Source organism: Oryctolagus cuniculus, chromosome 13 (assembly GCF_051225735.1).
Source record: "Oryctolagus cuniculus isolate XC-2025 breed Fujian yellow rabbit chromosome 13, ASM5122573v1, whole genome shotgun sequence".
Lineage (NCBI taxonomy): Eukaryota > Metazoa > Chordata > Mammalia > Lagomorpha > Leporidae > Oryctolagus > Oryctolagus cuniculus.
In genome coordinates, this window is record NC_142879.1 from 96,807,905 (window position 1) to 96,821,432 (window position 13,528).

At 44.8% G+C, this 13,528-nt stretch overlaps 1 protein-coding gene and 1 long non-coding RNA gene across 4 annotated transcripts in view; one reads left to right on the forward strand and one right to left on the reverse strand.

The window, feature by feature from the left end:
* Window positions 1–13,528, forward strand: part of ADARB2 (adenosine deaminase RNA specific B2 (inactive)) — a 561,341-nt gene that overhangs the window by 343,312 nt on the left and 204,501 nt on the right. The gene's annotated exons all lie outside the window — the stretch shown is intronic.
* Window positions 1,898–12,102, reverse strand: LOC149122768 (uncharacterized). 2 transcript variants are annotated; one of them, XR_016219394.1, is made up of 5 exons: window positions 11,798–12,102; window positions 10,924–11,146; window positions 6,101–6,191; window positions 2,272–2,422; window positions 1,898–2,078 (listed from the first exon to the last, which is right to left on the reverse strand). It is a non-coding gene; the product is annotated as an uncharacterized LOC149122768 (long non-coding RNA). The 2 variants fall into 2 exon arrangements; XR_016219395.1 differs by lacking the exon at window positions 10,924–11,146.

Consider the following 13,528-nt stretch of genomic DNA (forward strand, 5'->3'; position numbering starts at 1 on the left):
AGGTTCTGAGCAGGGAAGCTCCCAGTCACTGTTAATTGGACTGATTATCTGGTCCATTACTCTTGGAATCCTTCTATTGCTCTTGAGTTGATTACATGAAATATTATCTAACCCATCTTCTAGCAGACTGCAGGTTAAATCTGCTTTATGTGTTGGCACAAAAGAAATATATTCTGTTGGTTTGGACCTTTGTGAATTTATATAATGGCTTGAAAATCAAATGGAGATCTATTTGAAAAACAAAATCAAAGTCACGACCCGTGCAGCAAAGGCTCAAATTTCATTTAAACAAGCACTTATTGATTTTTTTAAAATTCACTTATTAAAATATCTCTTAGTAAGCTTTCAGCTCCTCTTTTCAACAAATACTTCAAAAAGATACAATAAACAGACAAAAGAAGGCCAACTCTAAAACGTTTTGCAATTTTCATTTAAAGACCCAAGAGTTGTGCCAGCATGGTGATGCAGAGGGTAAAGCCACTGCCTGTGACACTGACATCACATAGGGGTGCCGGTTCCTGTTCCAGCTGCTCCACTTCTGATCCAGCTCTCTGCTAATGGTCTTGGAAAAGCAGCAGAAGATGGTCCAAGTCCCTGGGCCCCTGCCACCCACATGGGAGATCTGGAAGAAGTTCCAGGCTCCTGGGTTCAATCTGTCCCAAACCTGGATGTTGTGATTATCTGGGGAGTGCACCAAATATCTGTTCCCTCTTCCTCCCCCTCCCCCTCTCCATCCCTCTCCCCCGTCCTGGCTTAGGAACACTATCAGAAATTTAACTGAGGAGGAAAAGCATCAATCTGTTGACTGTGGTTTCAAAAATTCTAGAGTCCAGCTGTAAGTAAGGAAAGAGTGAGAAAATATTGTCCTGGGAAGTCCTGGTAATCCTAATCCCCTTCAGCTCATTGTCCTGAAGAGAGGCAGGCAGGGAGAGTGGTATTGCCAGTCTGGTCCTACCCTGAGATAGTAATAGAATGTCTCAAAGGAGTGATGTGTTGTCACACCTGGAGGTGAGGAGCAGTGTCACAGCCTCAGAGATGCACCTACACCTCAGCCAATGAGGCAGGCAGAAGACCAGTGGGAGGGGTAGAGGCCTGCCAGCATCAGAAGTGGACTGAGACAGGCACTCTGGGTTCTTATAGAGACCTGGAAATGTACGCAAACTTCCAGGAAGCCCAAGAAAGAGCAAAAAGCCAAGACATATAATTGTTCTCTGGTCCCAGGGGGCTGCAGAGAGCAGAGCAGGGAGTAGCCTACATCCAAGCACCAGGGAGGATATTGTGCTATGAAGAAAGGAAGCCCCAGAGCCCCGTAGACACTTGCATGGCACAGTGGAGACCAAGGCCAAGATTTCCTCATCCACACCAATGCCCAGAGCTGAGGCTCATGTGGCAGGGGTTGGAGGGGAGAGAGGGGAAGAGCAGCTGGAGGACAGAGAAACCCTGCTTGACTGAGTTTGAAGAAGAAAGGGCTCTGCTCAGCCAGGTGACCTGTCCTCAAACTTCAAATGGCAATTCAGAAATTCAGATGAAGGGGTAGGCATTATGGCACAAGAAGCTAAGCTGCTGCTTGGGATGCCCACATCCCATACCAGAGTGCCTGGTTCCAGGCCAGGCTACTCCACTTCCAATCCATCTTCCAGCTAATGGGTACCGTGGGAGGCAGCAGTAATGGCTCAAGTACTTGCGTTCCTGCCATGCACATGGGAGATCCAGATGGAGATCCAGGCTCCTGGCTTCAGCCTGGCCCAGCCCAGACTCTTGTAGGCATTTGGGAAGTGAACTAGTGGGTGGAAAGTCTCTCTCTCTCTCTCCTTCAAACAAAAATAAACATTTTTTAAAAAGAAATTCAAATGAAGAATTTATATTTCTGCAAACCTCCAATTGTGTATGTCTGAAATAATGCAACTGATTTCTGCCTGTCTTTATGATGAATCCAAGGCCAGACTGGTTAATCCCTGAAGTGAAGGGAGGTGGAGAGTCCTCAGACAGCAAAGTCCACCGTGACTTTGGCCTTGGAGTTTACTCATCATTGCTCTGGAGGAGAGGCTGCTGCACTGATGCACATCTGGTCTTCAAGGCTGCACCATGAACAATCAAATTTTAGTTGTGCCCCTAAAATAATAGCATTCATAGAGTAGCAGCTATGTTCTGCTAAATACAAGCATGCAAGCAAACATTTAAATTTAACGGAAGTCTCTGATGTCTGCATGCATGGAAAAGGGAATAAATCATTCCCTGTTTTGTCATTTTTCTCTCAGGAAGTGCAATTACCTGTTTAGTTCAAGAAAACCCTTGGCCTGATCTTTTCCATCCCTGATAATATGCTGGTGAGTAAAGGCAAGTTCAAGACCTTCACCAGTGATGACAAAGGGTTGCACACCTGGCACAGGTGAGGGTTTAGGTGACCATGGAGATGAGACAACTAAAATGAGAAAAAAAATTCTATTTAGCTTTAGATCACAACAAGGTTGCAAAACACACCACAAAGAGAAGCCATGGTTAGATGGGGTCACTCCAGCAGTAAGTGTCATTGTTATGGTCATGGCAGGACCCTGGGAGAGAGATGCAGAGATGTCACTCTTGCCTCCATGGGAACACACTGCTTGTTTCTAATGGGGTGTATCCGCTATCAACTAAATATGTCCAAGGGCTAAACGGGCAGAAACATGATTCACCTGGCCTACAGATTGAGAAGGGGCTCATCCAGCATCCCCGAAGCGCAGCTGGCTCTGAGTCCATGGAGAAGCACTGGGGTCATAAGCAGTTGGAGCACAAAACCCAGTTTACCACCCCAAGGATTCACAGAGATGCCAGCTCTCAGTCACAGACTGGTATTCTGGGGTATCTCAATCCTAGCAGGTGAGGGCCTGGCACTTTGGAAGCCAGGTAAAAGCTGTTGTTCACAGCCAGCGCCGCGGCTCACTAGGCTAATCCTCCGCCTTGCAGTCCCGGCACACCGGGTTCTAGTCCCGGCCGGGGCGCCGGATTGTGTCCCGGTTGCCCCTCTTCCAGGCCAGCTCTCTGCTGTGGCCAGGGAGTGCAGTGGAGGATGGCCCAAGTGCTTGGGTCCTGCACCCCATGGGAGACCAGGAGGAAGCACCTGGCTCCTACCATCAGATCAGCGTGGTGCGCCGGCCGTGGTGGCCATTGGAGGGTGAACCAATGGCAAAGGAAGACCTTTCTCTCTGTCTCTCTCTCTCTCACTGTCCACTCTGCCTGTCAAAAAAAAAAAAAAAAAAAAAAAAGCTGTTGTGTCACTAACCAGGAAATACAAATGACAGAAGCACTGATAAAAGCTCATTAGTTATCAAATATGGGCAAAATAAAGTCATACCATGTATTGTTTTTGTTTCAAATGGACAACCATGTTTTAAAATAACACTCATGGTGAAGATCGAGCGAGGTAGATACATTTATGCTTGACCAACAAGCATGCTACCTGTATATTCTTTATTCCCTCTTATTTTTAAAAAAATGTATTTATTTATTTGAGAGGTAGAAAACAGAGACAGACAGAGAGATTGTCCCTGATCACTGATTCATTCCCTAAATGCCTACATCTGTGGCTGGACCAGGAGCTGGATCTCCCACTTGAGAGGCAGGAACTCGATTGCGTGAGCCATCACAGCTGCCTTCCAGGGTATGTGTAGCAGGAAGCTGGAATCAGAAGCCAGATCCAGGAACAAAACCCAAGTACTCTGATATGGAATGCATAACATCTTTTCCTTTTTTAAAAAAGATTTATTTATTTATTTGAAAGGCAGAGATAGAGAGAGTGGGAGAGAGAGAGAGAGAGAGAGAGAGAGACCTTTCATCCTCTGGTTCACTCTGCAACTGGCCACAATGTCGGGGCTGGACCAGGCCAAAGATAGGATCCTAGATCTCTATTTGGGTCTCCCACGTGGGTGGCAAAAACCTAAGCACTTGGGCCATCTTTTGCTGCTGTCCCAGGCACCTTAGGAAAGAGCTGGATCAGAAGCAAAGCAGCCAGCACTCAAATTGTAATCATCTTTTTTTAAAAGATTTATTTATTTATGTAAAAGGCTGAGTTACAGAAAGAGAGGGAAAAGACATCTTGATTTCTAGGCTAGAAAACCCCCTCAGCCATTCTGCTTCTAAGAACATTAACAAAACATAATCAGAATTGCAGTAGAAGATTCATGCATGAAAATATTTAGTCCATAAAAATAAATATGCATATTATAGATGTGTGCATATATATAACAGCTAAAACATTGGAAACTATATATATATCCAGCCATATGGGAACAGTACAACATATCGTGATATATATTTTCAATGGAATGTATTGGAATGTAGAATTTAAACTCACATTTCAAAGCCCTTTTTTAGATAACAAAAAGTGTTACTAATACAACATTTAATGGGATTATCAAACTATGAAAAAAATGAACACTGTTTCATTGACAGTGATGCATCCATTCATACTATATATGTTTATGAATTGAATAATCTTTTTCTAATACCTGCATCACTCAAAATGTTATTCTGCAAAATGGATTGCAGTGTAATCCTTTGGAAGGTGGGATTTTAGGAAATTTAATTTCATTTTCTAAAATGTTATATGCTTTCATTTTCTCTACAATAATAAAGGTATTCATTTGCAAGTCCATCAAAGGCTGCATTTAGTTCTTCATCCAAAAGTCCTCCACATTCTCATTTCTCACCCAGCCACAAAGGTCTGGTGTCTCTTTGACCACCAGTGCTACCCAGGGAACCACCACTGAGAGCAGACTCTGCCCAGAGCAGAAGGGAGGCATTTGCAAGCATATGGAGGAGGGTGCATGCATGCATATGCATGGAGCGAGGAATCAGAGAGTCCTTAGGGAGCACTTGTGCTGAGGGAGGTGAAGAGAAGGCACCACATTCAGAACCAAGTGGAATGGTCTCAGAAACATCCATCACCTGACACCAGGATTTTGAATTCTCAGTGACCCCATGAATGTCTTTTCCAGTAGTGCTAAGCCAGGACAATGCCAGGAGTGACAGTCAAGGAGTCTTGTACTAAGCCACCACCAAGTAGAATTGCAGGTTCGAGTCTTTGGAATCCTTGGAAACATTTCTAACTCAGTGGCTCTCCTGTTCCTGACACTCAGCTTCACCAAGCCTCTGATTCTTTCCTTAAGTGAAAGCATACTCTAAATGAAGCCAGACCCAAAAGCCAGTCAGTGGCTGATGGGACAGGCGTGGGAGCCACGAGTTAATACAGAGACCCCCCCTTCCCCTCTCAGCAGATCCAACCACCTCAGGAAGAGCTGCTGCTTATAAGGAAACTTCCCCTTTGGTGGTGCCAGGAGACATCATCAGATCTGGGTTCCCCTTACAGTGGCACTTGCAAAAGACAGAGATAAGCCAGCAGGTGCTGCAGTGACTGTGAGTTGTCATCCTGGCCCTGCCAGGGAGGGATGAGTGGAAGGGGAGACAATTAAAAGTCAATGATGCTTCGAGGCTAAGCCAATCAGTCCTGTCAAAGCAACAGCAAATCAATGTGGAGATCCGCTCGCTGAGTTCTCAGCTGGCTCCATCACGGTGTCAGGGAATAAGGGAGCTGTTAGTGGATATTTAGTGGACTTTGTAAGTGCTTGTATAAAATAACACATTTAATTTAATGCAAGGTTATAAAAATAAGTGGGCTTTACGGCTTCCAGCTTTATGCCGCAGCGCAGCCAGAGGAGGTGATGCCCTCCTACAGGCGTGGGTCATTCATGTCCTGCCAGCCATCCAAAGATTTTTTTTTTCTTGTAGGGCACGGGCTCATTCTGTTGGTCCATGGGCATCTCCACTTCCCTCTTTCTCCTGCCACATTCATCACCTATTAAATGAGAAAACTGACAATCCATTTTTCAATCCTGGAATGTGGCAGGAGCCAGGGCCCTGGACCATGGAGATACAAGATGTCAACAGGGATGGAAGAAAAGGCAAAAGGGGCACTGTCTTTGGTGGCCCTAGACTGACCATGGCGCATGCCCTTTATGGCAGTCACAAAGGATGGCAGTCTCCTACCCAGCGTGAAGCCTTCAGTATTTCAGACAACTTAAGGAAGTGAAATAACATTGTCTACATTTTCCCATATACTCACCTAGATTTTCCAACATCCTTTGTGCTTCATCAACTTGGCCCCAAAGTTAGTTTATCTGAGAGTTTCTCTGAAGTTTGACAGTCCCATCAGTCTTGGGAGGAAAAGGCAAAGTCAAGTTTATTTCAAGGAGCCAATAATATTCAAGTAGAGGGGTTGCAGAGATGAAGAAGAAAGGAACTCTTTAGGAAAATGACCATGTGTGAATTTCAATCATCCTGCCACATCTGCCATTGCTCCTCACCCTCTTCCTTCCCAAGTATCATATGCACACAGTTTTAGGGCTTTATGGATATAGGTACAATGGCAAAGTGTGCCTTTCTGCCTCTGAACTATCCACAGTGGGTGTTCTGGGACCCAGGCATGTCTTTTAGCCCCACAGCTGAGCACCTGGGGAGGGTCTGACACATCCAAGATATCAGAACATGTTGGCTAATTAACCTGCAGTGAGAGGAGCCAAGGTGTAAATCCAGAGTGACATCACGAACTGCTGATCATCCAGAAAGTGCATTAGGATAAAAATCTATGCTTGTCTCATCACAGGCTATTTTGAAAGAACAATTTGCAGTGCAAGTGTATAGGCTAAAGTTAATAAACAGGTTTATTTTTGTGCACAGTTTCTCGGAGGCTGCAGCGTGCATTGTGAATACATGGGTATTGTCTGGTTCATTTCCCCAAGAAAAACATTGACTCATGGAACCCTTATCTATGGATATCTCTTGTTTTGTGGAAACTCAGAGGTCAGGGAGCCTGAATTTCAACAAACTACTTAACCCCTCCATGCCTTGGCTTCCTGGTGTATAATAAAGGAACATAATAATTGCAGCTAACTCAGCAGAACTGCCGTGAGCATTACTTGAGGTGAAACATGTAAATGAATTCTTTAGACTTTTTTTCTTGAGGCATCCTCCATATGTGATATTTACTCATTAGCATTGCGCCTGTCCTGGCCACTAGCACACTAAGGAAGCGTCGAGTCAATGTCCTGAGCTGCATGATTTCCTCATATCTCCTATCATTGGCTGTGCCCCACAGTACCCAACAGGCTATGAGCAGAGCTAAAGGGATGGTGGAGATGCCAGGAAAAGGTCTCCTCTCAGGTTGCTACACCAAGAGCTTTGGCTTCTACCTGAGATTTAACTGGAGAAAAAAAAAAAAAAAAAGAGGAGGGGGGACATATGACCCTGTTGTGTAGATAAGCCACACATCTTGCAAGGATTTAAACACAAGAAATTAATAAAAAAAATATGTGATCCAGGGGAATGAATCTTCGGGGCTGAGAAAGATGATCCTACTATATTTTGTTGCATCTCCCACTTGAGAATTTCAAAACAATCACTCATCAATTGGTCTTCAGGGATCTGATCAGCAGCCCTTTATGCCCATGAATTTCACTGCTGGCCAGTCAGACAGAAAAAAAAAAATGCACTCCAAAGCAGCACTGAGCCCTGTTGTCTCACAGTTACTGGCTGTCTGCACACTCAGGGGCACACTGTCAGCGCCTGCCGGAGAGGGACAGCCCCCATGACTGCTCCTAAAGGCAGAGCCAGCAAGAGGAGCCTGGGAAGGTGTCCCCAGAAGTTGGACAGACCCCTAAGAGCCCTCAGCAGAGTTCCTGCACTTGAACCTGCTAAACCCTCCAGCCTGTTCTCTGGCTCTCATATAGCAGTCCGTGGCCAAAGAATGCATCTCCTGTTCCTCCTTCTTTTGTACTAAAACACTTATACTTTAATTAAATAAGCAGTAGAGCCCTTCAGAGCTTGTCATTAAGAAAACACTAACACAAGATGAGCCCCTGGCTGCAAATTATTCTCATCTTACTCTTCCTAGAGCTTCCCAGATGGCAGTGGAGGCTCCCACCTCTTAAAGAGACTCCAGCTTTGGTTCACTGTGAGCCAGGACAGCAGCCAGCACCCTGACATGAGCAATCAGGGCTGTGAAATTGCCCCTGATGGACACTCCAATTCTTAATATCAATGGGACAGCAACCCTGGAAACACCCAAATAACACGGTGTGAGCCAGCCACCTTCCAGCAGGTGGCTGAGTTACTCAGAAAAGCAGAGGACCATACAGTAGGTGAAATGGTAAAGGTAGGTTTAAGGTACTACAGAGCTTGAGGAACGCACATACTCCCCAATATGGCATTAATTTACAAAGCCTGTAAGGATTACACAGAAAGCATGCCTTGTTGTGTGTTTAATGGCTCCTACTCTGGAGCTATGGGAAAGATAACTGATCATCTCCAACTTACTAAACTGACATTTGTTTCCTGAGAATAGTGAGCTACTGTGGTCCACTCACATTTTTGTAAAGGCTCCGTGCTTTTCAAACTGGCTTCACATTTCAGCTGTTTCCAAGTAGCAGTCTAAGTGTGTCTGTTCTCGCATAAATCAGGTGCTGATGCATAATGGTTCCTTTACTGACTATAGGAGAAAAATCCTTTAGAAAATGTATTACAGTGTTAAGAATAGTAGCTTAGACTTCGCTAATTATTCTTGCAACTCAATATGGGATTCCAGCTTTCATCCCACAGCTTTCATCCCGTGATGCAGAGGAGGTGAGGAGTGACAACCGAGAGTTCTTATAGTGACCTAAAGACACACAATGCATTTACAAATAAGGGACATGAAGCCAATAGAAAACTTTAATTAAATACTTTAAGTTATTATTTATATGTTAGGATATATTTGGTTGCAAGTGACAGAAAATCCAATCTTGGCTCATGGGTCTGGAGAGTTGACAGACAGGACTGACTCTGACCCAGCTGGAATGAGATTCCAGTGGCAGCATGATGGCCAATTGTTCTCTGCCTCCAAATCTCTTCTCTTCCACGTTGGCTACATATAATGCCTGGTTTCCACAGTTGTAAGGACAACCACGACAGCTCAAGACTCATCAATCAAGAGTCGTGGTCTGGTCTGATTATCATTGGCCTGAATTGAGTCATGTGCCCAGTTATGAAATAATTAACAGACAAAGCAAGTAAGTGACTTTTGTGTATGGGACAAGAGAGTCACATGAATCTCGTTTAGAAAGGTCCCAGTCTGGTGTCACTTAATTTTTTCACAGGACCTCATATTTTCATTTTGCACTGCACTCCACAAATTCTGGAGTCCATTATGGCCAGGGAGGATTGGGTTATACTGAATAAGCTAAACAGAGCCCCACCTTAGAACCCAGAGAGTGGTCAATCTCACCCAGCCAGTAGACTTGATAGTCAGAAATGGACGCTGCCCCTGGGACAGAGAGTTCAACAGAAGAAGTTATGGCTGTCAAATGGTGGAAACAGTAAATCTCTGTTTACAGGGGGAGCCCACATCTGACTCTCATATGTGAGCACTTTCTACTGCTTTAACCCATTCATCACATGTTGCTTTTGAAAGATTACCACATACTTCACACTTTGCTATAAATGATATAACTGTGCTACTACATACACATTGCCAAGGCTATGTGAGTTAAGTCAGTGTTTCTACACTAGTTGTAGGACCAAAGTCCACATGCCATTGTTCTTGGTGGACACCCTCTATTTTGTTCTCTGCTGATCCTCTCCCCATGTAGGGCAATGCCTCGCCTATAATAGACTTTTGATAACTATGCCCAAGAACGTCAATTTAGATTATACTCCCTCCCTGACTATACCATGCCTCTACACATAACTCTGACTTCTGTACCAAGCACAAAATTAGCTTCCCATTGCCTATGCTCACCATGGAGCTCAGCGATTCAAAGCTAAATAAAGTTTCCATTGCATTACTTAGGAAATGACTGCAGGGCAGATGCAAAGACATTAGGCTAGGCCTTATGATAGTCCATATGTCAACATTTCTCAGGCCTGTCTCATGGAACAGAAGCTCCATGAGATGCTAGTGAGAAACACTTCCAAGGTCATGAGAAACACTGCATGCATCCTCCATCTTGGAGGTTTTCAAATTATATCAGCAAATCGCATATTGTAAACCCCGAGAAGCCCTTCAATAAGGAAGTCTGCTTAATTTTTTAGAATTTAACATTCCACACTGGATTTGCTCAAGAAATGTTTGGGGGGTAATAGTACCTAGTTTGTTTGGCCGATCACACTTTGGGAAACTCACCCTTAGACCTTACTACAATTTTCCCACAGAAAAACAGGAATACCTGGTTTGCTGGTATAGCTCCCTCACCTGTAAGGGAGAATGGGGTAAGTAGAAAAAGATGACCTGTGAACAGCAGAGGGACAGATCAGTCTACCAAATCATCACGGAACTTAAAACTAACCAATGTCTATTGCCCGGAGTGGTTAAAAAGTTAGTGTGATCTTCCTCATGCAAACTTCGCTGGTGAGAAGGTTTCTGAGGCTGCATCTGGTCTTTGTGGAAAGGGACTAGCAGAAGACCTCAGAGTAGCACCTGCCTCACCTTCAGCGATACTTGAACTTGCGGTGTGCTGAATGTTAACTGTACAACAGCAGGGCACCTGACCTTCTACTCTGAGATGGAGGTGACTCATTGCTCCTGCAGCACAACTGAAAATCAGGGATGAAACACGAAGGCTACTAGCACAGCACCTAACCAATAGCATCTATGAGGATTAGATGGCAAATCAAATGCCTGCCTTGGTGTCTAGGGGTGACCTCTTACCTCTGCTATCATAGACTCTCTCCTCTTGTTCCATCCATTACAACTAAGGCTCCTACACATCGGCGGGTACCCACGGGCCTCTGCTTCCACTTATTGTTACAACCCATGCCATTTTTTCATTTTGTACACCTTGTTGGAAAGTTGATAACTGGACCACACATACCCACTCCTGTTGCCCCTACCAAACCCACAGTAAGTCCACTTACCTCCCAGGAGTTTTGTTCTCCTCTGTAAGATACAGAGACTGGCGCTATACTGGTATTGAAGGCTGCAGGTAGCCTCAGATGGTGAACTACAGAAGCACCCTGGCAGGGGTGTGGTGGAGGCTAAGGCATTGGTCATTTGTAGGCTAAGAGCCTTGACAAGGCATTCTTGGAAGTCTCTTATTTTGCTCTTGCAATTTCTAATTCTTCAATTCTTGCCAAAGCCCTAAGCGGAAAAGATTCCCATTGAAGAATCAATGATTCCAAATTCTTTGCTCATGTTCTTCTGCCATATCCAGGCCTCACCTGACTCAGCCAAACACAGCAGCCTTAACCATATCCTGGAGGTGACCACGGCCCCAAAATAACCCCTTCTAGAGCATTTGGCTTTCTGATTCTCAAACACAAGCATCTTTATTCAGACAAATTGAAAGCATCCATTTGCCACACCTTCACACCAAACTGTATGGAATGCAAAGTAAAAGCATAAAAAATGAGCCCTCTTAATAACAGAGAAAGCTGGCAGAATCACGCTGTTTGTGGAGGGTGTTTTATCCCAGGCACCGGATCTCTCAGAAACCACATAATGCTATGTAATTCTCGCCCAGACAGAAGTGCACAGGAGCCGGTAATAACTCAGAGTATTTTATCACCGTGTGTCCTCAAGCTAGGCATTGGATGGGAAAAACACTCTTGAAACAAAATTAAATAGTTTTAGATCTAATTTTACCAGGCTGAACGAGGTTGCAGATTGATTTTCATGGAATCTAATAGAGAACGGCACAACGCTGCCTATCTCACAGAAAATCCATCTCCCGCTTTGTGCTTTTTACTTACTCTGCTGTTCACTAGAAGTAATAAGAAACTAATATTTTACCACGCAATGTGTTTCGCTCTGCAAGCGACCTTTCATCCCAAAGGCTGTTGTGGATGCTGAAGTCCAGGCTCTGCTTGGGTGTTCTTGTAAAACTGCAGCTGGGACCTGCTCTCGTCCCCCCTGTCTGACATAGAAGACCTAGTTGGTGGCCGAGCCTGAGGTGAGGTTCGTGCCCGGAAGCCTGCTCTGCTGAGCCCACTCCACACTCCAAACCCACAAGAAACAAAAATGAGCCAGACGCAGACTGCAGAGCAGGTGCCTTGCATTTAGGGTGTGGAATACCATGTGCCTGGTTACTGGGGCTTTCTCCTGCCAGTCCCTCCTGGGTGCCTACACCTGGGAGGCAGGCATCTTCCTCCTCCTCCTCCACTTTGTGTACTCTTTGGGGAGAGCAGCCCCCTCTCAGCTTTTCCTTTCCCTCTGTCTTTTGTATTAGCACTCACAGTCTTGATTAGGAAGCCTGGGTACATTCTGTTTGGTGAGTCCTTCCCTAAGCTCCCCACTCCCCACTCACTCAGTGACAATCTGGTGCACCTGCCAGAAACCCTGAGCAGAAGAAAGATCGCATTTACAAATCAGTCTTAGGGGCACGACTATGCACACGACACAAAGGTTCTCAGAAGAATATTTGTTAACACTGCTTCTATTGTGTTTGAGCATTTGTTAACAACCTCCCAGGAAGCTGGGAGATGGAGGGACTCCAACAACTGGGTTGGAAGCCTCTGCTAATTGACTGAAATTCAATGACAAAGGAAAGAATGGCTAAATTGTAATGAAAACCAGTAGCAAACAATAACAAAAAAGACATTTTATTAACTAAAATTCTGTTTAAATCCCATTTGTCCAGTGCTCTATCTGTCCCGTAAAATATTCTCATTTGCAAACCTTAGATGCAAGGTAGGAAACAGACTCCCTATTGATTGATCTAATTGAAAGCAGATTTTGAGAAAAGAAGGAGATCTTGTGAGGCAACTTCCCTCTTTGTATTCCTGAGTTATAACGACATCCTATTGAAATCTTGGGAAATGAAGGTTGTGGGAGGAGCCACGGTACCCCAGTGATGTGATTCCTCCAGTTGGCATTGGGAGGCTGTGTGTGGGAAGTCCTTACTTTTCATTGGTGTTTGGAGATATGCAACCAGCTCAGGCAAAAGGAAGTAACCTGAAACTGATGACTAAGTCCTCAGTTTCCTTTAATACCTGCTTCCCTGAATCTTACACTAACTGCTTTTATATTTGTGGTGTACTTGTTGTGCTCATGCTGGTTGCTAAAATCAGCGCTAGGTTCTCAGGGAAGATTTTCCAGTGAAAAAGCAAGTGTGTTTGGTGAAGTTCACACAAAGGCTTGGAAGCTCACACAAAGGCTCTTCTGTGGTTCTTTAGCAAACAGTTCTCCCTCTCTGAGTCCCAGCAGATAGAGCAATGCTCTTCCAGGCTGTGCTTATCACCTCTAAAGAGAGTAGGAAAGACAGGAAAAGATGGACCATGCAAAGCAGAGTGGCAGGCGAGTCTGCTAAGCCACTGTGATGCTTCTACTCTTACTTATAAACTGGAAACATAAAATTAAACAACGCATGGTCCATTACCTGGAGCAGCTGACATTTTAGTACGATCTTCATCATGCCGGCTCCCACCAATAGGTATCAGCTGTGTGGATCCTTGTGTGGGGAAGGATTTTGAGGTTGCATCTGGATGTTATGGAAAGCTCAGTCCCTGTCCCCAGTACCAATCA